The following is a 27,147-nucleotide window of genomic DNA, read 5'->3' as shown; positions in this document are numbered from 1 at the left end:
ACAAGTGTTTCCGCAGCATCCGGTGCAAACACAAGACAGGGCCTGCTGCTATCAGCGTGGGGACGTTCTGTTTCTCTGCCTTCCATGGCTGTGACTAGCACAAGGGCTCACTCTGAGGCTGGCACATGGTGCTCAGGTGGCAAAGTCAGGGGTTGGCCCAGAGCCTGCCTGGAGGACTGCCGCACAATAGGGAGGGCTGGGATTGAGTGGGAACTGCACCCGAGAGCTGTGTAGGGTGGTGGGGTTGGCTGCATGCTGTGTCCGTAGGACGAGCCAGCCAAGCCCCTGCTCTCATCACAAAGGAGCTGGGTATGGTCACACTCTCCAGCCCATTGGTTGACTATCTTCATTTTACCCATTAGCACAGTGACGCCAGTACTACCACAAGTGGCTCATACTGGGGTGTGGTTTTGTTAATACTAATTGCAGCAGCAGCATCCAAGTATTCCAAAGGATTTCTGGCATCTGTGCTGCTGCTCAGAGAACCTCCGAATCTAGTTTGTGTCCCGATGTCGGAGTCATTTTCCTTGAGATTGTTGCAGAGAGGTTTCCTCAATGGGGCACTTCAAACATGCACAGCGCAACCCCGAGAGGGTTATTATTAGTTCCCTTGCCTTCTGCTCTCTACTCTCACCTGGAAAAGTGGTCTGTGGTTTGCCTCACTGCGCGCAAGCACTGCAAACACAGAAAGGAGAGGAGGGCTGCCAGGTTTCCATTTGCAAACAAAAGCCACCTGCCTCTCCCCGAACACTCAGCCATGGGCGAGATTTCGGGCTGGAAGAGAAAAAGCAACCCAGACTAAACAGGGAAGGGATTCCCCTAAATTTTAGCTCTATAAAGGCACCAACACCACATCCCTTGATCCTAAATTGTGTGTTCATCATCTACTAGGGAATCCCGCGCTGTGCTGGATGCGGGGGTACAGGAGAAGGCATGATATTCAAAGCTCTTACAGGCCACATGCTGTAATGAGGAAAGAGGTCTGCTTACTGCACATCAATATTCACATGCGCAAAAATAATGAGAGATGCTCATGCGTACCACGAGCTATGGGAAAACCTGATTGACAACGAGAGGGGAACCAGGAAGAGACCTCAAATAACATTCTAGACAAAGGAGATGGGAGACAGCCAATGAGGCGGAGCTATAGAGTAATTTCAAGATTGGGCTAGTGGGAAGCAAAGATGCTGTAGACAAAGGAAAGGCTTTGGGACTGAGTTCCAAGTGTGAAGGGAAATTGTTAGCAGAACGGCACAGGCTGGAGGACTATTCAGCAAGCTCTTCCCTGCTGCTCTCTGGAGAACGGGTGATGAGGGCTGTGACCCCAGCAAGAAGCTGGGCTGTTGTTTAGATCAAAGATGGCCATATCTCCGGGCAGCCTGGTGCAAGTGGAGATTGGATTTAGGGTAATGACTGAGGCAGAACTGACAGGACTTGCAGGAAGAGTAGATGTGTACCTTGAAGACAAAAGAGGACTTCAAGATACCTTCACAGGGGCTGGAGCGATAGCACAGCCTGTAAAGCGTTTTGCCTTGCATGTGGCCGACCCAGGTTCGGTTCCCAGCATCCCATATGGTCCCCTGAGCACCACCAGGAGTAATTCCTGAGTGCATGAGCCAGGAGTAACCCCTGTGCATTGCCAGGTGTGACCCTCCAAAAAAAGGATAACTTTACATTGTTTTCTCTAACCCCAAACATCTTTGGAATCTCGGAATTGGAGATCGATGAAAACTCTGGTTTTATTACCACTCCCATTTCTATGTAGCCCCCCGCATGGCCTCTTGATGTTCCAACTGATGCCACTACCACCTCTGCTCTGCTGAATTAACTCCAAACTGCCTCCAATTTCACCCCTCAACACCCCCTTCTCTTGCCACTGTGCTCATCTCTGCAGAATGCAAATCTGATCCCCGCAGCCTGTGTTCTCTCAGAGCAAACCCAGCTTCCCGAGAGCCAAAGCCAAGGCCAGACCTAGCCACCATCTCTCTCGCTTCACCTCCACCTCTCTCCGGAAAGCTCCTTCTCCATCCCAGAATGCCCCCACGCTCTCCCAGAAAGTTCCTCCATCTCAAGAATTCCGCTGCATCTTTCCAGAGTCAAGGAATTTACCCTCTACCCTTTGGCGAAATTTACACGAATCTTAGACCTGTGCGTGGCATGCCTCTCATACAACAGAGATGCTTCCAAAGTTGTTCATACATCTGCCTCTGCCCTTCACCATCAGCTCCCTGTGGCCAGGCACCTGTTAGTTTCCTCTTCTTATCACCGGGATCTTTATACAGTGATGGATATATACAAAATGGATGACAAATATGAACCGGATGGGACATGAAAACCCTCTCTATTACTTAAATGAAGTAACCATCTAGCTCCTGCATAAAAATTATTTGCTCAGGGTGAAGTTCATAAACTCACCTATTTCTTCGGGGGGAGGGGTCTCTTTTCATCTGCTGACCTAAGACCTCCTTGCTTTTCTAGTTTCCACATATAAGTGCCAAGTTAAAGGAGTCAGTAAACTACGATCCTATATTTATGAGATTATATCCTAATGTGGAGAAGAACACAGGATCATTAAGCAGGATGAGCCCTATAAAGAAAATTACCACAGGCTGAGCTGATAACAACAACAGTGCTACTTAAATTGGTTGATGAGGGAGCTTTCCGTTGAGGTGGTAACATTAAAGCTGACATATTAATGATGAAAGAGAGAGAGAGAGAGAGACAGAGACAGACAGAGACAGAGACAGAGACAGAGAGACAGAGACAGAGAGAAAGAACCTGGTCTTTTTTTTTTTTTGGTCACACCTGGCAATGCACAGGGGTCACTCCTGGCTCATGCACTCAAGAATTACCCCTGGCGGTGCTTAGGGGACCATATGGGATGCTGGCCAAACCTGAGTTGGCCACATGCAAGGCAAACGCCCTACCCGCTGTGCTATCACTCTAGCCCAGAGAGAACCTGGTCTTAGGAAGACTGGCTAAGCATATTCCAGACAGAAGGAAGACTTCTGCCAGGGTTTTGAGGTAGAGATGCTTGCCAGATGTTCAAGGACATGCTCTCTGTGGTTAGAGCACTCTGAACCATGGAAGGTGCTAGAAACAGGGCTCAGAAGGATGAGTAGGAGCTGCCTCCAGGGGAACGCTGGAGACATGGGATTGAGTTTAGATTTCAAGAAACACAACTGAAGAACTACAATAGGTTGGTGGCACAAGCTGAATGACATGTTTGAAAGACACTTGGGCAGCTGGGAGGGGCTGTTTTATGGAGAAGTAAAGAGCTGTGGTAATGTAGTCAGCGTTGGTGAATTCTGGTATGTTTTGGGGAGAGAACCAATATGGATGGATATGAGAATGCCCTGGAGGGTTTTTCTACTTTTTCCAATCAATCAGTGGATTGGCAAGACAAGTATCCAGGTCTGGTTTAAGGATACAGTATGAGCCCTAATGTCCCTGGTAGTTTTCTTTGAGGAGAGTTTCTAATCTGGACCCATTCAAGGTGTCTCTGTTGGAAGACTGTTCTCTTCTCACCTGCACAACAGCAGGAAGCGTCTCTGTGATGCAGTTCTGACCACAATAGCTTTGTTGGGAGACGCAGGATTTTATGTGACTACTGAACTATTAGCCAACATAGAGATCCCTATATTCACTTGCCATTAATCTCCTGAAGGCCAAAGCAAGACTTGACACTTACCTGTAATACTTCATTGTTATTAAATCTACTCCACCACTAGCTCTCTCTTCTTGTTCCAGCTTCTTACTCTTACCATTTCCTTCCCACACACTCTTGAACTCTCAAGGTTTGACTTAACTGCTGACTTCACAAAACAGCCAAAGGCCCAGAAAGATAGATAGCAAAGGTTTGATCTTGGACTAGGTATGTCTCAGAGAGGAAAACAGATGAGTTAAAAATTAATTTCAAGGGGCTGGAGCAATAGTACAGTGGGTAGGGTGTTTGCCTTTCACGCGACTGACCTAGATTCAATCTCTGGATCCCATATGTCCCATTTGGTCCCCCAAGCACCACCAGGAGTAATTCCTGAATGCAGAGCCAGGAATAACCCCTGAGCATCGCTGGGTGTGGCCCAATAAAGCAAAAAAAATTTAATTTCAATCCCAGAAAGAATTTACTTTGCTTGTGCTACTGGGAACTAAAGCACTTTTCATGGGATATGCCATTTGAATGTTCAAGTTTCCTCTTTCAGATGAGAGAAGGAAGAACTGGGCTCAGGAAACAATGGGAGTGCTCCTGGGAGACATAATTAGTCTAGGAAATGAGAGCCAGAACAATAGTAGGGTTTTGCCAAAGACAACTCCCAATTTTGACCATTTGACTTTGGTTTAAAAAGGAGTGCAGACGAATACCCAGGCGGGACATAAATCTTAGAATAGCAGAGATCTGTAACATGCCAAAGAGATGTGTGTGTGTGACCTTCAGCATTCCAAACATAGTGTGTGATCTTCAGCATTCTCACTATTTAATTTACCTGGGGTTGATGCTGCTTTCTAGAACTTTCTAGAATGTTCTATAAAGGTTCTAGGGCCTGTCTTGGCCCCTATTGAGCTGATCTTTACTCCATTCTTCTTTCAATGTGACCAACCCTATTCTCAGTCAAAAAGAATTGGTCCCCCTAAATGAATTGCTTGTGAATTGGGAACGCTACGCTTTGAAACACATATACATCACTTTTTTAAAAAAAGATGCAGGCCCATGAATTCTTACTGATTTACCAGAATGGTTAAGTCCTACTTCATAAATTCAATTACTTAAGATTTATTTTTAGCAAAGCTGAGCCTAAAGACAGTCCCTGAATAAGTCAATCAGATCATTCCGTCTAACTGTGCATGAATCTCCTAGAGTTAACTGAAAACATTATCATATTTCTCCAACTAAATGACTTCATTTCATTTAACAATTTTTAAAAATGTTCCCATTTCAGGAGATTAAGGGATACAAGAATGAGCATTAGTGATATCAGTCAGACAATAACTGCTTTAAGAATGGACATGATAAAGAAGAAGGATTAGGGGATGGAAAAATAGCACAGAGGTTAAGGCACTCACCCTTGCATATAGCTGACCCCATTTATTCCCCAGCCTCACCCCAAGAACTACCAGCAATGATCCCTCAGCACAAGGCCAGGAATAATCCCTAAGGACCACTGGGTGTAGCCCAAAAATTTAAAGAAGATTTATCTTGTTATATTAAAATATTCCATATACACTGGATCGATAGCACAGCAGGAAGGGTGTTTGCCTTGCATGGGGATGACCCGGGTTTGATTCCTCTGTCCCTCTCAGAGAGACTGGCAAGCTACTGAGAGTATTCCTCCCACATGGCAGAGCCTGGCAAGCTACCTGTGGCATATTCGATATGCCAAAAACAGTAACAAGTCTCACAATGGAGACGTTACTGGTGCCCTCTCGAGCAAATCGATGAACAATGGGACAACAGTGCTACAGTGCTATATTAAAATATAACATAGGGGCTGGAGCAATAGCACAGTAGGTAGGGTGTTTGCCTTGCACATGGCCGACCCAGGTTCGATTCCCAGCATCCCATATGGTCTCCTGAGCACTGCCAGGGGCAATTCCTGAGTGCAGAGTCAAGAGTAACCCCTGTGCATTGCCAGATAGGACCCAAAAAGCAAATATATACATATGTGTATATATTATAAGCTGAAAGAACCTAATACTTATTATGATTATTTTTATTTTTAAAAGACCTTATTATAATATATTTGTAAGGACCATTCCGCACAGGAAGAAGACCTTTCACAGAAATTTGATGACCTGCAAGTCAGGGTGTATTCAAATACATCTTCCTAAATATTAGTTTTAAAGGAATAAAATTTGTTACTTCTAATAACAATATCCACAATTGAGATGTGTAAACTAAAATAATACAATCTGCATATATACCAAAATTAGGCACTGCACTTTAAGGTAATTTTTCCTTCATGAAAACATTTAAAGGTCTTTGATTGCACATTTAATAATTTAACAAATAAAGAGGTCATGCCATTTCTACTTTCATATTTTTTCTCAATTTGTACGATTTTTCCTTAAAATGGAGCCTTTGCAACCAGTTTCAGTAGCCTATAGCAAAGTATTACCATATATTTTTAGGGTTTCAATGCATCCCAGAAATCTTTGCATCAGATACAAATTTTATATTTTTCTTTTGTCAGTGAGGACCCAAAGAAAAAAAGCTCAGTAAACTTTATAATTGAATAAAAACTCCTTGAAATGACACATTGCTTTGCTATTCCCCAGAAACATGTTTATAAAACCAAGGTCCTCAAAGCAGGGTGCTAATGAGCCCCACAGATGAACTGCATAATGAGGATCAATGAAGATCTAATAAGTGTCCAATAATCTAATACAACCACAAAACCCTGAGAATCATAAAAGACTCACAGTCACACACACACACACACACACACACACACACACACACCTTGCTACAAACAAAAGGCAGCAACAATCCTTGCTGGACTCTACAATGAGAGACAGGCACAAAGACCTCTGCTGGCCTCTTAAGGACCGTTTCCCAGGTTTCCTCACCTAGAAGGTACCCCCATCAGGTACCTGTCCTTGGTGGGAAGAGAACATCCATTACCTGCCCACTGTACCCTTTGCTTTCACTGTGCCAGCCAGAGAGTTGGCCCATTGCAGTGGGCTCTGCTAAGGCTCTGCTCCTGCCTCTCACCCCCTACTCCCCAGCAACCTCCTCTTCCTGCTGCTTATTCATTCCAGACCCTCCTTACTTAAGGCACCAGCAAGCCTGGGGCCCTGGGCCCTGTGCCACTGGGTGGAGCATGAGGCAGACCCTGGATGCTGCATTGTAAGGTCCTCTACCAACCAACCCTACAAGGTCCCCACTGACCACTGCGAGGCTCAGCTATCGTCCATGGAGGAGATGATATTTGGGAAATCGTTTCTAATATGAACAGAAATCTGATTTGCCAATGAAGCCCCATCAGCATTCTGTACTCCACCTGGTCTGGCTATGTCCTTTAAACCTTATAACTAAGCTTCACACGCTTTCTTTCTTAGGACCGGGGTGCCACACTGTCCACGCTTTGGGGGCCGTGACTGACCTCTGGACAGCTAGAGAGGCATTTTCAGATCCTTTTCAAAGAGTGCCAGGTGGAGGCTCAGGCAGAAGCAGCAACTTGATCAGACCCATGAATCTCAAAGTGTGGCCCAAAATAGACCGGGCAGGGTTCATTCTGAATCCCAAATGCACAGCTCACCAGTTCCTGCCTGCATTCCTTCAGGGGCCATAAACTTCATTATGTCATTCATAGGCTCCAATTACTGGCCATCTCCTGGATGCCATTTCCATCAAACTTACCAAGATGTGCCCTGTGCACTCTACCTTTTCATATTATCAGCTGACATTTCCATCCAACTATTGGAAATGTCTCTAATTTTATTCTGGCACATCAAAGCAGATAGAGTATCCTTTGATTTCTAAACCTCTGGTCTCAGAGAACCTTTGAAAATAAGCTCAACGCTAAGTGAGCTTTCTCTCTCTCTCTCTCTCTCTCTCTCTCTCTCTCTCTCTCTCTCTCTCCTCTCTCTCTGTTCCTTAGTAAAACAGACACTTCTGATTCTCCCAAGACCCTCTGTGGGTGGGCTTAGAAACTCAAGATTCCACTCACAGGAAAGAAATGTCCCATTCTAAATCTTACCAAGCTGACTTGGGGAAGAGAAGTATGTCAAAATTCTGATGTAGCTTGCCTGCAAATTTTCTTCTACTGGAGGCTGACCCAAAATGCTTATACTAGGTAGGTGTTGACTTGATTTTCCTAAGATGATAGAAAATAAAGATTCTTTTAGCATCACCATGAAAAGAATTCTCTCAAATTTATTAGATTTTCATTATAGTCTTCCTGGGTATCTATGTCCTTACTTTTATACAGTCCAATAACCCCCAAAGAATTGGATCATCTAGGTAAACACAAATATCCTTAGTGTGACACACCCAGCTTTGTTTTTTTGTCAAGATTACTCTGGTTGTGAATCAAGATTTTTGGAAACACAAATTTTAGGATTGTTCATCCTATTCTGTGAAAAATGCCACTGGATTATGAGACAGATTGTGTTGACTTTGTAGATTGTATTGGGTATCATGGACATTTTAGTCAAGCTAATTCTCCCCATCTATGAAGATGGGATAGCTTCTCACTGATTTGTGGAAAATAAATGATAAAATGGCCCAGGTTTTCAGTTATTCATTAATAATCATTATGCCTATTTAAATAATTGGATGTTTAAAATTAGAACCTCTTAGAGTATTATCAGAAAGAAATTCCTTTGGTTAGCAATGATCAGGATACTATGTTCACATCTTTCTCAAACGTCACCCTAGAGCTTTAAGTTCATGACTTAAAAAAAAATGTGTTTTGCCTTCAATGCTTAGAAATCATCAGCAGAACTTGCATAATGCTTTCTGTTTGAGAGTCTCTACTTTCCTGAAGCTTAATCTTATTTAAAAACCTTATCTCCATGGCACTTTAACCCTGAAATTCTATTATCAATTTAGACCTGAAAGGACATACAGAATATGGAACCCTAGGGTTGACAGGCCGGAGAAGGATGGAAAACCATGGGCCAATCAGGAGAAGACCTTAGTCTGCCTGTGATTTTAGAGTTCCTGCATGATCCTCAAGAGAACTTTTCTCTACTGCTACAAGGAGCTCTAGATCCAACCCCAACCTTGAATAACTCTCCAGTTCATTTTACAGTCACCATAATAAATTAGAATAGCATCAATCATGTGGATTCGCACACCCCCCCGGGGGAATTATGGGAACTGGACAGGCTTAGAAGGGCATGCTTAATTCTTAAAGAATTCCACCTTTCTCCAAGAAATGTTTGCACAAAAGGCAGCAAAAGGGAAAATCCGAAAGAACCAGGAAAAACACAAGAGAGCTACAGAAAGCCCCAAATGCAGAAAGTTGTGAGGGGAAAGAAATAGAGGAAGTTCTTGAGAGAGAACACAGACTTTTGTAGAGTGGGAAAGTCTAGCAAAGAGACATAGGGACAAGCATGCAAGACACATGTTCAAGGAAGAACCTGTGCTTGAAGAGCAAACCTGTAGTCTCATTGGAATAAAGTGGTATCTTCATCTTTTGATTTGTATTTCCTTGTTGGTCTGGAAGGAAAATTTTTCATATATCTATTGGCTACCTATATGTCTTATTTAAAAAATTATTCAGCCCTTTTTCCCCCTTTTATATTTTTTTGGTTGTTTGTTTAGTTTTTACAAGTGCTTTATATATCTTTGATATTAAACCCTGGTCAGATGAGCTGTGGATGAAGAAATTGTGGTATATATGCACAATAGAATACTGCTTGGCTATGAGAAAAAATGAAATCATGCAATTTGCCACTCCATAGATGGAACTGGAGGGTAACATGTTGAATGAAGCCACTGAGAAGAAGAGAGACAAAAAAAAAAAAGAAGAGAGACAAATATAGGATTATCCCTCATGTGTGGGATATACAGGAACATAGAGCAAGAGTAACAAATGACTAAAGGAAACAGAACCTTTAAACTTTTTAAACTTTAAACTTTTTAAAACTTTAACCTATAGCCCTTTTCTTTAGTGTTCTACAGAAGTATATATGAGGGAAGGTTAAGAGGGTACCCTCGGACAATATTGGAGGGAAGCCGATATTCTGGTAGGGAAATGGTGTTGGAATGATGCATTAATTAAAACCCTATAATTAACAGTATTGAAAAACACAATGCTTCAAATAAAATTTTTTTAAAAGATTGAGCTGAGGGGGTAACAAGTAAATCTAGAGCTGACACAGCAAATTTCTTTGGAAATACTTTAGATTATATTACAGTCTCTCTCCATGATCAGAAGTCTCTATGACAAATAGTTTCTTGAGTTTAAGTTTAAAGATCATATTTTCTTCTCTGAAAATAAAGGTGACGTCATTCTCTATTTAGTAAATGAGACTATAAAAATGTTGTGTACTTTATTTTCTTTCCTTTTGCTGGTAAGAAATACAACATAAACCACTGTGTAAGCAATACAATCTTTCAAAGAAATGCCTGGAAGTACCTATTTTCTCTGCTTACTTCAGAAAATTCTGAGCTCTTTCATTCATAAATGCCTCACCTTCGATTATCATCAACTTCACATATTACTTTAGAAAATAACCAAGAATACATTTGATACTGACTGTAATGTTCCAAAAATTCCTATTAAGTTGTATTAGACTTGTCAGTGCTAACATAAATTTAAAGTAGTACTACAGGTATAGAAACTGAATCACAGATGCTTTTCCAGTGTTAGAAGAAGTAGACAGGTAAGGATTCAAACAGAGGTGGTCTGGCTGCAGAGATGATGCTCAAGCATTAAGATACAGCCACACTCCAGTTTCCATGACAATGGAGCAGCCTTCAAGTGGCAGTTCCCTGTATTTTCAGAAAACCCTTAGAAATAAAATTGTTCTTTCCTGAACAAATGAACACCACCAATAATAACCACTGCAGCAGTGCTATCAACAGATTCCACTGATGAGGTACTATTCTTATGGCCCAAGCAACCCAACTTTGGGGGATGAACACTCAAAAGTTCCCCCCATCTTCTTTTCCAAGCAGAATCTCCAATGAACTTCTGAGTCTGCATGCCTAGGGTGAGGCTTAGATATCAGATTTTTTAAAAATACTTAAAAAATACATCATCTTGAAGAGTATTGAACACCTATGGGATAATTAGAATTTTGCCAGTTTTTCTGGTACCTCTCCTCCCAGGATCATAAACCCCACTGACTTTATGAAACATGTGCCACTTTTTTCCTAATCAAGGGAAATGAGGGGCAATTGCAAGAGTACAGAAGGTAGGTCACTTGTCTTGCAGGTGCCATCCTAAATAGAGTGCCTGTGACCCCATTTTGTCTCTTGAATCTACAATGACTGAAGCCTGAATGCAAAATCAGGAGTAAGTCCTGAGCACAGCTGGTTGTGGTCCCCAAACAAAAACAAAACAAGCAAATTAGTACTGAGTGACCAGAAAGAAGGAAGCTGATTGTGCTCTCGGCATTAAACCTGACTTTTAGGTCCTGAATCTGATCCCTTTGTGATCCTGAAGGTGGAATGGAGGTGCCCTTTCACAGCCCTTCTGTGTAGACACTCGAGGGACAAAACCTTATAGGCCTGCTACGAAGCTGGAGACTGGAGAAATTCTGGGGTTTCTTCCTTGAAATAGGCCACATTGGTACCTGATGTATTTAAATAACACTAAAACAATTCCTATTATACATGATGAATGAAAGGCACTTGAGGTACTGAGTAAAGGCAGATATAGGAAAGGCTCTTTGCCTTCTCCATTTCTAGCCAAAGCAGGTCATAATAGTTTCCTTGGGAAAAGACATCTTCCAGGACCAGGAAATAAAGAAGGTTCATAGTCCCAGACTGGGCACAGACATGGAAGTGGACCAGCCCGAGCACAGAAGCTAAAATAACCCTCATCTTCCACTGGTTGCCTCCAGGTATTGTCTAATCACGGCCCTGGCTCCCATCCCTTCACATTCTCACAACTTCATCTTTGTATAATAGGTGAGTGAACTCTGGACTTAGTGATTTTTTTGAGTCTGTGTTTTTCTCTGAAGAATCCTGTGGACAAAAATCACTGTATCACTGTATCACTGTCTTCCCGTTGTTCATCGATTTGCTCAAGCGGGCACCAGTAACATCTCCATTGTGAGACTTGTTGTTACTGTTTTTGGCACATCAAATACGCCATGGGTAGCTTGCCAGGCTCTGTAGTGTGGGCGAGATATTCTCAGTAGCTTGCCGGGCTCTCCGAGAGGGGCAGAGGAATAGAACACAGGTCGATCTTGTGCAAGGCAAATGCCCTACCCGCTGCGCTATCGCTCCAGCCCATGGACAAAAATATGAAATTAAAAAAAGTGTGAATTTCTTTTCACTCTGTGAAGAAATCTATCAGTTCAAATATTAGTACCCCATACATAAGCAGTGAGAGAAGAAGGAAATTTTGGCTCTCCCAGAATCAGAGACTAATTGTCCTGGGAGTTTGATGGAAAGGGAAAGGATACCATAAGACCATAAATGCTTATCCCTGTTGGGATTTTTCCCCGTCTTCCGAGTTCCTGTCACTATTTAAAGATGGTATGCAATTCCCTGTCCTAGGCCTGACTGGAAATGACTGGCACACGTGCACAGGATAAAAACATTTGGACTACTGATAATCAAAAATTGACTTAAAAATGTTTTAAAATTGAATCGCTGTGAGATATACAGTGACAAAGTTGTTTGTGATTGGGTATCAGTATACAATGTTCCAACACCTGTCTCTCTACTAGTGTAGAAAATGGACTTTTTACTCCTGCTGAATATGAGCATGTCAATGCTAGTCTCGGCTAAACTCACTCTCGCTCCCCTAGGACAGGCAACCAGCCTCCTCTCCCACACTCCCAATCCACGGTCCTCCCACGTCTGATACTTAGAATGGAGAACAGAGCCCACTTATTCCCTCCAGCCCATCCAGCTGGGAAGATTCCTCCAGGAATCCAACCTAGAGGGCCCATTTCTGGTGGAGGGGAAGAAGTTCATCTGAGACAGGACATCACAAAGGATGAAGAAATGCAATTTGGAACCACTGGAGTATCTTTAGAGCTTTATAAATCCTTGATCGAGTGATAAGAAATGCATCATCAACACAAAGAAGTCCTTGTTTGCTTCCTCAAGGCTGGCAAATTCCTTGATGCTTCAGTGCCCATCTCACCAGGCTAAATGGCCCTTGGACTATATGCACAGTAGCAAACACAGCACACTCTGGTCCGTATGCTTGAATTCAAGGGTTCATGTTTGTTTTTATCACAGCTCATCAGTAGTTAAGGCATTGGTAAATAATTCAAAGGTTGTACTTCCAGGATGATCCTAATATCCCTGTGTATGGGGAAAAATGTAAATGGAAACATGAGTTTTTGAAGTTAGCAGAAAGCTAGTTACTCAAGAGACTTTCTACAAAGCTCTCAGCACACCTGGCAATTTTTCCTAGAATTGTCTACTGGGCTGACAATGGGTACCTAAACAGGTCACTTAACTTTCTCTTTCATAGTAGAGAATCTCATTTAGGACACAAAGACCCTTAGAGGCACTCTAAAGACTCCAGAATGTTTCAAGCACAGCCTCTTAAGACTAAACTTTATCTACTGCTCTTAAGTACTCCCAAAGAGAGAAGTAATGAATCATGTTTCTCTAAATCACGTTTCTTCCTGTAGATGTTGGAACTAGGACTGCAGCATGGGAAATAAGTTTTCTCGATCCCCAGATGCCTTTCCAGGATCTTGCTTTTAAATGTGCCTTCTTAGGTGATCCTTATAGTCTTTGGGGGATGTTTCCAGTCAATATTGCACCTGCTTTTATAAGCACGACTCTCTTACACAATAATTGAGGTCTGTAATTTTCTTCCTGATTATCTCTCTGATGCCTTTTGGTGATGTTTCTATGGGGATGAGCTCAGGCTGAAGCCCATCCCAGAATAATACCCCTTTTCTCCTAATTTAGTCAGCTGGACTGGTCTGGTCTGATCATTCTGCTATTCAAGCAGTGATTTCTCTAAGGGGCTCCAATATTCCCCAAAGTGCAGCCTGTCACTGGCTCATTCTCAATCCCAACACATCTTAAAAACATTATAGTATAATGCTATCTTTGCATAGCTCAGCTCCACATAAATTTCCACTCACCATGACTTAAATAATACCAGCCCCATCCCACCTAACAATATGGAGGACTGGGATAAAGCAAACAACCAAGCTCAAGTTTTGTTGCTATCCCTTTAGTCCATGGAAAGATTTCTGTTTCCAAACCCTGTTGATGACTCATTGGCTCTCATTCAGTTCACCTACAGCTAGGCAAAGAGCTGTGCTAGAAGACAGTCCCCCAGCAATAAGTCCCCATGATATTTTACAAAAATGGTCTTGGCATAGGAAAATGAACAATAAAGATGAGATCACAGCAAGGAAGCAAAAGGTAAAAGATACTAATTCTGAAAGCTGAGTTGGAATGGAAGATAAACGGTGTTCAGAAATGAGAGCTGACTATGCACCATGAGAACATCAACCTTCAAGAGTCTCTGATGCTCAGCCAGAGAAACTTGATGAACTGAAAAGCAAGGGATTAAGGCTGTATGAAGGACGATTGTTTAAAGAAGCCGATATATAGTGAACGGGATGCACAGCGATGAAAAATTTGAAGTCACGCCTTTCATGATGGCATGGATGGCACTTGAGGGCATTGAACCGAGGGATATCAGGAAGGGAAAGGCTTTGTATTTCAGGAAGTAACACACAAAGAACTCAGACTCTGAAAAATATGGTGCCGACCAGATGGAAAATAGAAAGGCCGTAGAGGAATAGATGGTTGGAAGGGGTCACTTGGTTTCTGTTGTTTTTTATTTTGTATTTAGGGGGGTTGGAAACTGGCAGCTAGTTAAAGATACTTACTCTTGGCTCTCTGCTCAGGATTCATTCCTGGTGGTGCTCAGAGTGCTCAAGGGCTCAGGGACAGGAGGTGCTAGGGATCAAACCAGCCAGCTATGTGCAAGAGCCCTGCATACTGTACTCTTGCTCCAGCCCCAGGAGAGGTGATCTTGATATACAGCAATGGCAAAGAAATTTTGGTGATGAGTGAGATGAGATTTATACATGTATAGGTATGAAGCCATAGTTCTCAAGTCTTGTAGTATTGTAAATCAACAAAATCTGATGTAAGAGAAAAAGAGGTGTAACGATAAATATATTGTTGCATTAAAAAATATTCCCTAAAAAGTGATGCAAGAAAAAAAAAGTTATTGTTAAAAGAATTCTTGGGGCAATTTTAAGACCCTGAAGTCAAAAGGGTAAGACACTGAGAACTGAGTTAAGCTTGGAAAGGGGAAAGAAAATTCACCAAGGCATTGAAGAAAATGTCTGTACCTTACAGAAAGGTAAATGATGACAAGATAAATGCCATTCAACTTCTGCTGTCAAGAAGCAAAACACTAATTCTCAAAGCCCCTAATGTTTTACATCAGCATACATGAATTTTCCTATATTTTTATTTCTATGTGCCAATATCGAAGAGTAAAATGTGTGATGTTTTGACACAAAATTGTAAAGGTAATGGGATAAACTATTCCCCCTTCCCTGTCCCCTCCAAAAGATTGCAATCTTTGCACCCTCATTACTGTGGTCCTGTACTAGTTGTTCATTCAGCTATTTTTTTTTGGGGGGGGAGAGGGAACTCCAAAACAGTGTTCAAAGAGCCTAGGGGTTCACTCTCAATGATACACTAGTCAATCTGAATGGATGGTTGAATGTTCAGAGCAGGAAGATGCTGGGAGTCACCAGGGTCACCTCAAGGAGTTCAGGGCGAGGCATCCAGGGATACATAAGGTGGTGCTTAAGAGACCATGTTGGGCTGGGAGTGGAACCCAAGTCTTTGCACATGCAATATTTGGAGTCCTGACCTCTGAGCTGCCCCTGGCCCTCAACTGGCTGTTTCAATACATAACTTTCCTTCCCCTAGACCGTGGGATTCTATAACATATACATTATACCACTCCTCTGAATTTCCTTCCCTTCCTCCTTTCTTTTCTCTTTCTTTCCCTCCCTTCAAAACTCAAGACATTATATTTTGATCAGAAGTGTTATCAGCTCCTTATGAACATTGTAAAGGGCATGTCACTGAGATATGTGGAGATATTTAATGCCTACTCCTGGGGTCACTGAGTCACTTTCTCTTATAGATATGCCCACAAAGGAAGGCGTCTCTCCAAACACTCCTAGAGTAGAGAGGAGAATTATGTTTATACCTCTGAAAGGAAACAGGAGATGCTGCCAAATTTTATCAATGAGAAAAGTGTGTGAACAGGTCCTTAGCAAATTCAGATTACTCAAAAAGATTAGTGAAGATTGCTGTCTTTGCAGTTGATCTGACAGTTGGATAGAGAACTCAAAAGTATATCCTAAATCAGTTTACAGTACTGGTCCTTCAGTTAAGAATGTGTTCAGAAGCTAGTCCAGAGAGCCCACTAGGTCACGTTTTCAGCATTTTGCTAGCTATCTTTGGGGAGCCTGCCAATAGCAGAGTCAGAGTCCCAGATAGAAATAACCCGACTTTTAGTATCATGTTCTTCATTTTTAAAGTGCAAATGGGTCCCTTGGACAGATGGGGACTGAGATCCATTCTCCCAGTTAATTGTAAAAGAACGCAGAAGTCCAGAAGAGTTTACAACAGCTGGATCAGCACAGGAACCCTCTTATCCATTCAGTTCACACCACACACACGCTGTTCATTAGCCTGAGATATCATCTTGCAACTTCTAGCAGCAATTTGTTTGACTTTTGTCCTTGGGATGAAGAGGCAAGTCAGAGAAAGGACATTCCAACAAAAATGTTTCTTTCGGTATCAATTAAAAACCTTGCAATAATTAACCGATTTTTATATAAAAAAACAATTTTTAATTTTAAGAAACAATTATCATTATTATATTGGATTATAGCTATTATTTTGGGAGACTTATGAATGGGGCAAAAAATAAAATTGTGTTATTTGAAATTTCAAAACTTCCTTTGAAAATCTCCTTAGAATTTTGACTATTTCAAATACTCTAAGCAATTCTAAAATAAAGTACAGTAAGATCCTCAGATTAATGAAATAGATTGTTTAATGAACTACAAAATACTATATATTTTCCATATTTTCAATGAATTATTCTGATTTTGAAACAATTCATTTTGGGGATGGAGGAAGGGAGTCAGAAATGCATCATTATAGTGATAAAAACTTTTAAACATGGAACAATGTCCTGGACATTGTGCTACTTTTCTCAAACATCAAAACCAATAATTTATTCTTGCCTCTGAAGTTAGACCCATCTTTCTACCTCAAGCAATCACAATTTGATACCAAATAAGATGTATCATCACCCAAACTGCCTTTATCTTGTGTTTTTATGAGTATTCAATGAACAAAATGGTAGTATTCCTTGATCTCTGGTCCTAGGTACATCGTACCGGCCAAGAAGCACCCAGCATTTGCCAAGATGATTTTACAGGAAACATCTCAAACTCAGGAAGGCAGAGATTAAATCCCCACACTGAGTCTGGAAGTCCCAGCCCAACTCCGGGAGGCTGTACCAGAAGCATCCACTGGAAGTGGTGTCTATCATGAATCTCTCTTTAGGTCTTGATACACTTGAGGGACAGAGGTCACATCCACTTATCCTTGGGAGTGACCTCCTGTGTAGTGTGTGGTGGTGTGAACTATCAGAGAGAGGAGCACGGTGGAGACAGAAGGGGCACTCGGAGGGTCCACCATTGAAGGTCTGCCTGTCCTTGGACATGTAAGGAACCAAATCTCTTGTGTTTTCCTTTTTTTATTGGGGGAAGAATTTGGAATTTGATGGGAAGACTGCATCTACCGTCCTGGTATATGTCCTGTCAGAGTCAGATTCACAAGCCCAAGAGGTCAGCAGAGAGGCAGTTCTACTGTGGCCCTAAGCATCCTGCATGGGACATCAGGAAACTCACTTTTTTGTGTTTGTTTTGTTTGAGCTCATACCAGGTGGTGTTTAGGGCTTACTCCTGGCTCTATGCCTAGGATCACTCCTAGAAGGGTTCAGCGGACTGTCTCTGATGTGAAGATTCAAATGGGGTCAGTATGCAAAGAAAACTGCAAAATACTACTTCAAGAAACAAAAGAGACCATGAGGAAACAGGAATGCATCCCCTGCTCATGGACTGTGAGAATTAATAAACTTAAAATGGCAATAATGTACAAAGCACTGTACAGATTCAATACAGTTCCTATAAGGATACCCATGATGTTTGTCAAAGAAATAGAAGTAATGCTCCTGAAATGTATCTAGCACATTAATCCCCCCACTCCTGCCACACACAGATACATATATATGTATATATTATATATATATATACATATATATATACTGAATAGCTAAAGCAATCCTTGGGAAGAAGATGGGAGGTATCACTTTCCCCAACTTCAGATTGTACAACAATAGGATAAAGACAGACCTGCAGATCAATGGAATAGTGTTGAATGTTATAAGACAGACTCTTAAGTCTCTCAGGTATATGGTCAGTTAGTCTTAAATAAAGGAGCAAAAAATATGATGTGGAGCAAGGAAAGTCTCTTTAACAAGTGGTGCTAGGAAATCTGGTCTACTGCATGCAAAAAAATGAACTTAGACCTCTTTCTAAAGCCATGCACGAAAATCAAATCAAAATGTATTAAAGACCTTGGTGTCAGACCTGAATCCATAAGGCACATAGAAGAAAATGTAGGAAGAACTCTCCAGGAAATTGAAACTAAAGGCATCATTAAAATGCCGCTGACCAAGCAAGTGAAAGCAAAAGATAAACAAATGGGACTACATTAAACTAAGAAGCTTCTGCACATCAAAAGAAACCAGGATAGAAGGACAGCCCAAAGAATGTCAGAAATTATTTACTCAATACTCATCTGATAATGGGCTAATATCCAAAATATATAAGACACTGGTAGAACTTTACAAGAATAACATCCAATGTCATAAAAAATGAAGAAAAGAGAAGAAGTAAAATTTACTGAAAGAAGAAATACAAATGGCCTAAGGCACATGAGAAAATTCCTACATAAGGGAGATCCAAATCAAAGCAACAGTGAGATATCATCTCACACCACGTGGGTGTGGGGAGAAAGGGACTCTTGTTCACTGTTGGTAGGAATGTCTACTGGTCCATTCTTTATGGAAAACAATATGGACATTCCTCAAAACCCTAGAAATTGAGCTTCCATATGACCCAGCAATACCTATTTGAGAATATACCAAGGGGTACAAAAACACAATAGGGGAAAGAGATCAGCATGCCTGTGCTCTATTTAGTATGCAGGTGAAGAATTGGGGTGTCTGGTCACATTTAAAATGGTCTGATATTTAATGAATATCATAAATGAATACTGTGCTCTATTCACAGTAACCAGAACATGAAAACAGCCCATGTACCTGATAACAGATGACTGGATAAAGTAATTATGGTAAATCTACATTACAGAACACTATGCAGCTACTAGAAATAAATTCATGAAATCTGCTTATACATGAATACACACAGAAAGAATCATGCCAAGTGAAAAGAGTCAGAGGGAGAGTGACAAACACACAATGATTACACTTATTGTTAGTATTTATATACATATATATGTTATATATTTATAAATATATAATCATATTATGAGAATAATACCTAAAAACAATAGCAATGAGGGCCAAGAAGACTGGTCTGTGGTAGGAAGCTTGCCAAAAGGGGCTGAGGGTGCAGGGAATACAGTTAGGACAGAGAAGGGACCACTATGACGATGATTACTGGGAAATGATCACTGGACAAGATCTGGGTACTGTAAGGAAGTAATGCGATAGGCATGATCATGATTACCTTTCAGTATGTTATTGCAAACTATGTGCCTAAAAGAATAAAGGGGGGAAAGAGAGAGAGAGAGATAGAAAAAAAGAAAAGTGAAAAGTGTCTGCAATAGAGGTAAGCTGGTGGGGGTGAGGGTTTGTGGGTGGTGAAAGGGAACCTGGGGACATTGGTGGTGGGAAATGTACACTGGTGAAGGGACGGGTGTTGGAACACTGTAGGACTGAAACCCAATCATGGACAACATTGTAACTGTATAACTCACAGTGACTCAATAATAAAATAATCACAAAAGGGAAAACAGAACAAGATAGCTATTGAGTTTTAAATGTCCACTAACGGTAGGAATAGCAATTTTAAAAAACTGGGGTCTGCCGTCTACAGGGCAAACAAACACCTTAGCCCTAAACCAACTCTCCACCCAAAATCCACTTCTGATGCAGTTTGTAATGCTCAGACATGCCTTCCCCGGCCACAGTGAAATCACTTCTTAGTCACATTGGTTTTGCAAAGACATGCAACAGTAAGTGTAGCCATATTTGGTGAAATACAAACTGCTACCTAAATGTAAGGTGATTTATTAGGACAGATATTGTGTCCATTAATAAATACCAGACCATTGTAAATGTGACCAGACACCCCAATTCTTCACCTGCATACTAAATGTAATAGTAGGGGATAGTGGGGACTCAGGAACCCTGAGGGTTTTTTTTTTCATTATGGAAGAAAATTACCCTGCCTTTTTTTTTTTTAACCAGGAGTACTTATTTTTCATCAACGTTGACACCTGAATCTTCCTGCATTATTCCAATCATTTAAATATTCTATCAGGATCTGGTTTTGTCTGATGAATTTATTTGCGACTGGCTGAGCACTTTAACTGAAGATCTTCTATAAACTGCGAATGTGCTATAAACCCATTAATTCTTGGTGTGCTTGCCAAATAATTTGACGGCCATTACATTTTTTATTTGCTTTAGGTTATTTACGGGTTTCACCTGCAGAGTAATCACTGAGCTACAGAGGAGTGAGGCCATGCTGGCAGCTCTAGACTGAACGCACCATTCCAAAGGATAACGAAGTCGCTGAGAAAATGAATTTAAATTTAGGACTTTGGGGGCCCATACTGCACAATTAGTCTCAGTGAGCCAAGTTTCAGACCACAAAGTCTGTTGAAGACAAATATTAACCCAGGAAGCCACTGCTGTCCTTAGCACTGGGAAGTGTCTGGAAAAGGTCACACGATTATTTTTCTTTCTCTCTTTTCTCAGTTGGGTGATGGGGAAGCAGGGAAGCTCCGAAGTGGTACTTAAGAGGCACAACCAAAAGTCCCTCCAGCGTTTCCGGCCAAGTGGGCTGAAGGTTCGAAGTGAGGATCAAAGGATGCACTTCGACTTGGTTCCTGTCATGCCAGGGATTACCTAACCACTGGGCAGTACTCGGAACTCCCCAGGGCCACGCCTGCCAGTGCTTGGTTGGTCAGGTGGTACTGGGGAACAAAAGAGAGTCGGTCACAACCCTGGACTAGATCTACAGTCCCCTTTATTCCAGCTTCAAAAATATAGGATGAACAATCTAGTCATTGGGTCCCCAAATTCCACCAGTCCTATCGCTCAGCTTGGAGTATTCTCAAGGGCCCAACCAGGAGCTCCCACGGTTCGTGTCTCACCAGGTTCATCCCCCAGCCACCTGAGATCCTGCAGTGAACCCCGCCTTCTAGGACTGGGCACTGGAAAACCACAAAAACGCCGTGTGGCTTTGGGTCTAGAGAGTGCTCTTGGGGTGACGAGGAATCCTGGGAGATGAGGTGCTTGGGTTGTCTGAACTTGGGAATGGACTTTGGTTGTGTGAACATAACGTGTCAGATCTCGGTGTTGTTATATGGCTGAGATCAGACGTCACTGTAGGTTGTTTCTGGGTTTTGTTCTTGCTGGGGGGTTGGGGGGCAGAAGGGGGTGGAGGAGCTCCTCCCGCAGTAACGCCCAGCCTAAAGTACAGGTGAGACAGTTCAGAGCTCTGGTGCTTGGGAGTCACCAGGGCCACACTGGGTAGTGAGAACTCTTTTACTTGTTCTCGTCCACCATATAGGAACCTATTAAATGTGTCACTTATTGCTCAAATAATGAGGTTTAACCTATTGTCTAATAACAGCCAACTTAGGTACTTGAATCTTTCAGATATTTTAGGTTTCTATAGTCCCTTTCCTGGAGAAGCAGCCGTGAGGTCTGGACAGTGGCCCACCGCCCAGAACTCATGACTGCTACTCCCGGAAGGGAGCATAAAATGAGGCCCCGTAAACACAACACTGGACTATGTGCCAGGCTGTTTTCACTCGGGGTGCCCCAGAGGGGGGTGGGTAAGAGCCCTCCCCACCCCAAGGGAGCCCCAGCAGCTGACCTCTACAACTCAACTGCTGCCACACTCCAGGCCGCTTTCCACAGGCTTAGACCATACCTCACATATTAGTGAACATATTCCTGGACCGTGTGGCCGCAAAGGAGCCACACAACACTTCATAAGACACTTCCTACTCATTTTCATAATTACCACACCATATTTGATGGGGTTCAGGCAGTAGGCAACAAGTCATAGAGGGAAATATATATATGTATATGTATATGTATATATATATATATATATATGCCTGACTAGAAACACCTGTAAAGGTGATTAGATGCTGCCCCAAAAGCCTCATCCTTCTTGGATAGCCAAACAAACTACAGAGAGTATCCACCTGCACGACACAGCCTGGCAAGCTACCTGAGGTGTACTCGATATGCCACAATGACGGTCCTTACTCCCCTGGCCCTGAAAGAGCCCCCAATATGCCATTGAGCTATGTTAGCACGTGACAGGGATTAATGGAGACGTTACTGGTGCCCGCTCAAGCAAATCTATGAACAATGGGATGACAGTGATACAGTGATAATCCCTTTAAGTGAAGATTTAATTGTAGCAACTTGCGCTTTCATTTTTGTTAATGCAAGTCATGTTTTTTGAGATGTTTTAACTAATTTTAAACATTCATCCTAATGAACTACAGTTAAAATAAAATTCACCTGTTACAAAAGGTATCTGTTGAAATAGATATTTCAATAGACATTTTTGACTTGTTTAGTTCTTAGTTATATTAATAATATGATATATTATTATACATTAATAATATGATATATTATTATACTATACTGTATTAATATCATAATATTTGCTATGTTTTATGCAATGTACTACCTTATATGTCAAGGATTTTTATGATTATGTTTATATTTGAATCAAGACATATGTATACATTTAAACTAGTGTTCCCTCAAATGATGTTTACTAACTAGATGTTGCTAGCTTTCACAAAAGTTATATATATGTTTAGTCATTTCACCAATACTTTATTCAGAAAATTCTTACTATAAATATTTTTGATATTTTAGATATTAAAATAAATACATTTCATAAAATTTTTCTAATGTTTACATTTATCTTTCTATCGTCCCATTGTTCATTGATTTGCTCAAGTGGGAACCAGTAACGTCTCCATTGTGAGACTTGTTGTTACTGCTTTTGGCATATAGAATATGCCACGGGCAGCTTGCCAGGCTCTGCTGTGCGGGCGGGATACTCTCAGTAGCTTGCCAGGCTCACTGAGAGGGCAGAGGAATAGAACCTGAGTCGACCGTGTGCAAGGCAAGTTTGCCCTACCCACTGTGCTATTGCTCCTGTCCATTTATCTTTCAAGGATTTAAAAAAATATTTTGCCTGACTACTTATGTACAATTGTCAAAATATTATTGAGTAAAGTAATGATAAGAGCCTACTATATATTATGCATTTTATTAAAGATACTTTTACTTTTCTTCTTAAAATATAGTATTAGCAGTAGGTTTTGATAGATACAATTTTAGCATGCCCAAGTAATTTTTCTCTACTCTTATTTTGTTAGCTTTTAGAAAGTTGAAGAAATTTATCAATGCTTATAGTATTTTTACTGATACTTGTAAAAACAAACATATAATAATCATAAATGCCATCACATGATTTATGATAGACAATTTTTCATTTAGTTTGATAATGTTGAATTATGATTTTTTTTTGCTTAAGTTGTACTAACTTCTGTTCTACTAGTACATGGTTGGATTGGATAGCCAACATTTAAAATTTACAAAAATATTCAGAAACAAAACTAGTGATTAATTTTCTTAGGGTGTATTATCTCTCAGATTTAGTGTTACAGTTATTATGATTTCTTAAAATGAATTAGAAGGTGCCTGGTTTTTTCCTACTCCTGGGATTATTTAGCACTGTCCTCCCATTGTTCATCGATTTGCTTGAGCAGGCACCAGTAACATCTCCATTGTGAGACTTGTTGTTACTGATTTTGGCATATCGAATACACCATGGGTAGCTTGCCAGGCTCTGCTTTGTGCAAGATACTCTTGGTAGCTTGCTGGGCTCTCCTAGAGGGGTGGAGGAATCGAACCTGGGTCGGTTGTGTGCAAGGCAAATGCCCTTAGATTAACAGGAATAATATTTAAAAAAATGCTTGGTCAAAATCCAGATCTAATATAGCAACACAACCCTTAGATTTCTAATCACCTTTCTAATAAATGTTTTTACTTCAGTCACAATGATTGACAATATGGTCAATAATAGGGCACACAGTACAGCACCACACCACCTTCCCATAGCGTGTTCATTTCCTCCCACCTCCCAGGGTATCCTCCCGTAAACATCCCTGTGGTCCCTGTCTTCCCACCATGGCAAATTCAGTTTTGTACAACAATTTTGAGAGTGTGTTACTTGGGGTGTTTGTTACTCCCTTACTATGCTTCTTTAGAGCCCACTTATGAGAGATTTTGTCTCTTAACTACTAACTAGTGGTATTTGTTGGGTATTTAAAGAGGATGTGCCAATGCTAAGATATCTGTGATACTAAATTAAGGCCTTAGGTAGCGTCCTCAAGAAAACTGCTAAAATATAATTTTCTTTAAAAGGGGATATGGTGGTGGGAAATATACACTGGTGAAGGGAAGGGTGTTGGAATATTGAATGGCTAAAAATAACAAATTTTGGGTCCTCCGCTGAGATGTAACCCCGGCGGCTGCACGTGTGCGGCCTCTCCGCTGCTGCACGACCATGACCCCGGAGGCCAGCTAAACTACTTTGGGCACCAGCAGCTTCTTGCAGAAATGTCTCTAGACTGTGACTTGAGCCCTGGCCGCCATCTTATGACAACCACAAAGGGAGGTACGAGCTTGCAGTGATGCAATTTCTGGCAGAAATTTCCCTGGACTAAGTTACTAAAATACAGAAATCCAAAACCGTGTGGTTGCGATCGCAGCCACGCGACCTCATATCTCTTCTTTGTTAGCAATGGAAAACAAATTATCAAATGCTTCCTTTTCAAGAGGTTTGACTTTGGGGGGGGACTCCAAACCACAATAGTGAGTTTTTTGTTGAAATACTGAATGCAATCAAAGCAAAGAGAAAAGTAAAGTGAAATTTATCAGCTACACAGGCGGGGGGCGTGGGGGACGGGTGGTGGGAGGTATACTGGGGGTCCTGGTAGTGTAATATGTGCACTGGTGAAGGGATGGGTGTTTGAACATTGTATAACTGAGACTTAAGCCTGAAAGCTTTGTAACTTTCCACATGGTGATTCAATAAAAAAAATTTAAAAAAATAACAAACTTTGTAACTGTGTATATATACAAATATATACATATATATTAAAAAGTGAGTTTCTTCTAGTGTTTTCCCCACCCAAAGGTCCTCAATAGTCTATGCAAGAAGAAACTTCCTTTTTTCCTTTCTTAAATGCTCCTTCAACTGAGTTGAACTGAGAAAGAGTCAATTGATCCTCTCCCTTTGTTTTGTCCCCAAATCTGCTTTCCCCAATCGTGCTTCAGCTTTAAACAAGGTCGAAAAATGACATTTACTCTGCAAATAAAGCTCACCCATTAAAGCTCCTAAGTACCTTTTCCCCAACTATTTCAATAGATCTCTTTGGTGTCTATTCCTCTCTTACCTGCTTTCTTCTCCATTGTCTTTTTTAAAAAAAAAAAAATCAAGAAGCTGAAGCATGTCCCAAATGCCAGTCACGTCCTACATCACAGCTTTATAATTGCATCTTCGCTTCGCTAAACTCTTTTCCCAGTTCTCCTTTCAGCTACACCCCCATATCCGACATGGCCTTGGTTTCATTATTCTCTTGCTGTTGCTTTGGGTTACGAGATTGCCCCCCAAAGAGCAGACTAACTCAGCAATGATCTCTCCCCAAAATGATTCCACCATTTCCAGTGCAATCTTTGAATCTCTCTGGATCATCTGCCACATCAGAATTCAAGCTGTCATCTCAGAAGAGGAACCAAACATAGCCAGCCTGCTTGTTCTAGCAGGTGCTAAGAACAACCAAGACAGACATGCTATTGCCAAACTCCAATTTGGCATATCGAAGCTGGTCAGAAAGACAGCATGTACCCTGTATTCTCCATAATTTTGGCTCAACATAGAGAAAGTAAATTTTCATAAGATAAGGGTCTTTGCATTTTGATCCATATCAAGGAAATGCATTTTGTGAGCAGAGACATGGGCTTGTAAGGAAACATTCTCAGCTAACACTCATTTTCCATGGGTAAGCCTGAGAAATAGCATTAAAATACTTTTAAATACAATAGAGATCAATAGCCCAGTTTCCCCAATTTTACCTTTCACTCCTAAAAGTGAGAAAATTCTGGGTGTCCTCAGCTAATTTCCAGGAAACAAAAAAACTATACTGGAAGTCTTTGGAAAAGGGCCACTAATGTTGGGATAACAAGTATCTCTGCTATCTGAGCATCTTGCTTTTACTCTGACACTCTGCCCTTGTGCATCTGAATTATCAGCCTCCCTTGTGCTTTAGTGTGGTCATGGGACTTGGTTTGGCAAATGGTTTGGGAGACAGTGTCACCGTGAATTGAAGGTGAATATTCTTCCATCCTTCTCTTTGGATCTTACTGTGACTTAAGAGGAGTTATGGCGATACCACAGTAACCTATGACCCTGAGTCAGCTGGTGGAGAGAGCCTCTGCCCACCCACAGCAGGATGTAAGAGAGCTAAAAACAAACCTATATTGCCTAATCCACTAGATTTGGGGGGGTTGTAGGTTGGTGAAGCTAGCAGTGATTACCCTGATTATACATAACCCAGGATCCTGAAGCAGAAAGAAACGGATCATCTATTCTAGAATTTTGTGCTTTGGATTGGGCATACCAACAAAGGACTTATCACATGATAGATAAAAACACCTAGAGCTGAAAGTGGAGTTCCTATGTCAGCCGTGTTAGTAGACCACTGTGGTCCACCCTGGCCTGTTCCTCCCCTGCTTTATCTCTGCCATCAGCTACAAGAGTCTCCAGTGTCCACAGAGCAAGATGGACACAGGACGCAGTCTAGTACTGGGTCAATACTAGTACTCAATTAGTACTAGTGATTGAGTAGTTACTCAATCTCTCAATCTGCTAGAGTTCTAGGAGCTTACCTTTCAGTTACAAGTTCTTTCTCACACACAGAATCAAACGCCAGGGATATTTCTATCACCACCACTATCTCTTTCTTCCTCTCTCTCTCTTTTTTTCAGCCCACCGAAAGAAATGAAAGCTTGACTCATTATAAAGGAGGAGGTGCTATGATAGTAGTCTTTTTGGTTTATCCCTAGAGCA

General features: G+C 41.4%; 1 protein-coding gene across 2 annotated transcripts in view; it reads right to left on the bottom strand.

Annotated features, from left to right (window-relative positions):
• KCNN2 (potassium calcium-activated channel subfamily N member 2) overlaps positions 1-27,147 on the bottom strand; it is a 351,854-nt gene that overhangs the window by 208,486 nt on the left and 116,221 nt on the right. Inside the window, exon 1 of one of the 2 annotated variants that reach the window (XM_004612730.2) lies at positions 7,698-7,795. The exons of the other annotated variant lie outside the window; for it this stretch is intronic. The gene's annotated coding sequence lies outside the window, so the exon portion shown is untranslated. Of the gene's footprint in view, positions 1-7,697; positions 7,796-27,147 lie in introns of those variants that run through there. 2 annotated transcript variants of the gene reach the window in all.

The sequence above is a fragment of the Sorex araneus genome, chromosome 6 (genome assembly GCF_027595985.1).
Source record: "Sorex araneus isolate mSorAra2 chromosome 6, mSorAra2.pri, whole genome shotgun sequence".
Lineage (NCBI taxonomy): Eukaryota > Metazoa > Chordata > Mammalia > Eulipotyphla > Soricidae > Sorex > Sorex araneus.
The sequence above is the reverse complement of the archived record's forward strand: the minus strand, read 5'-3'. Positions and strand labels throughout refer to the sequence as shown.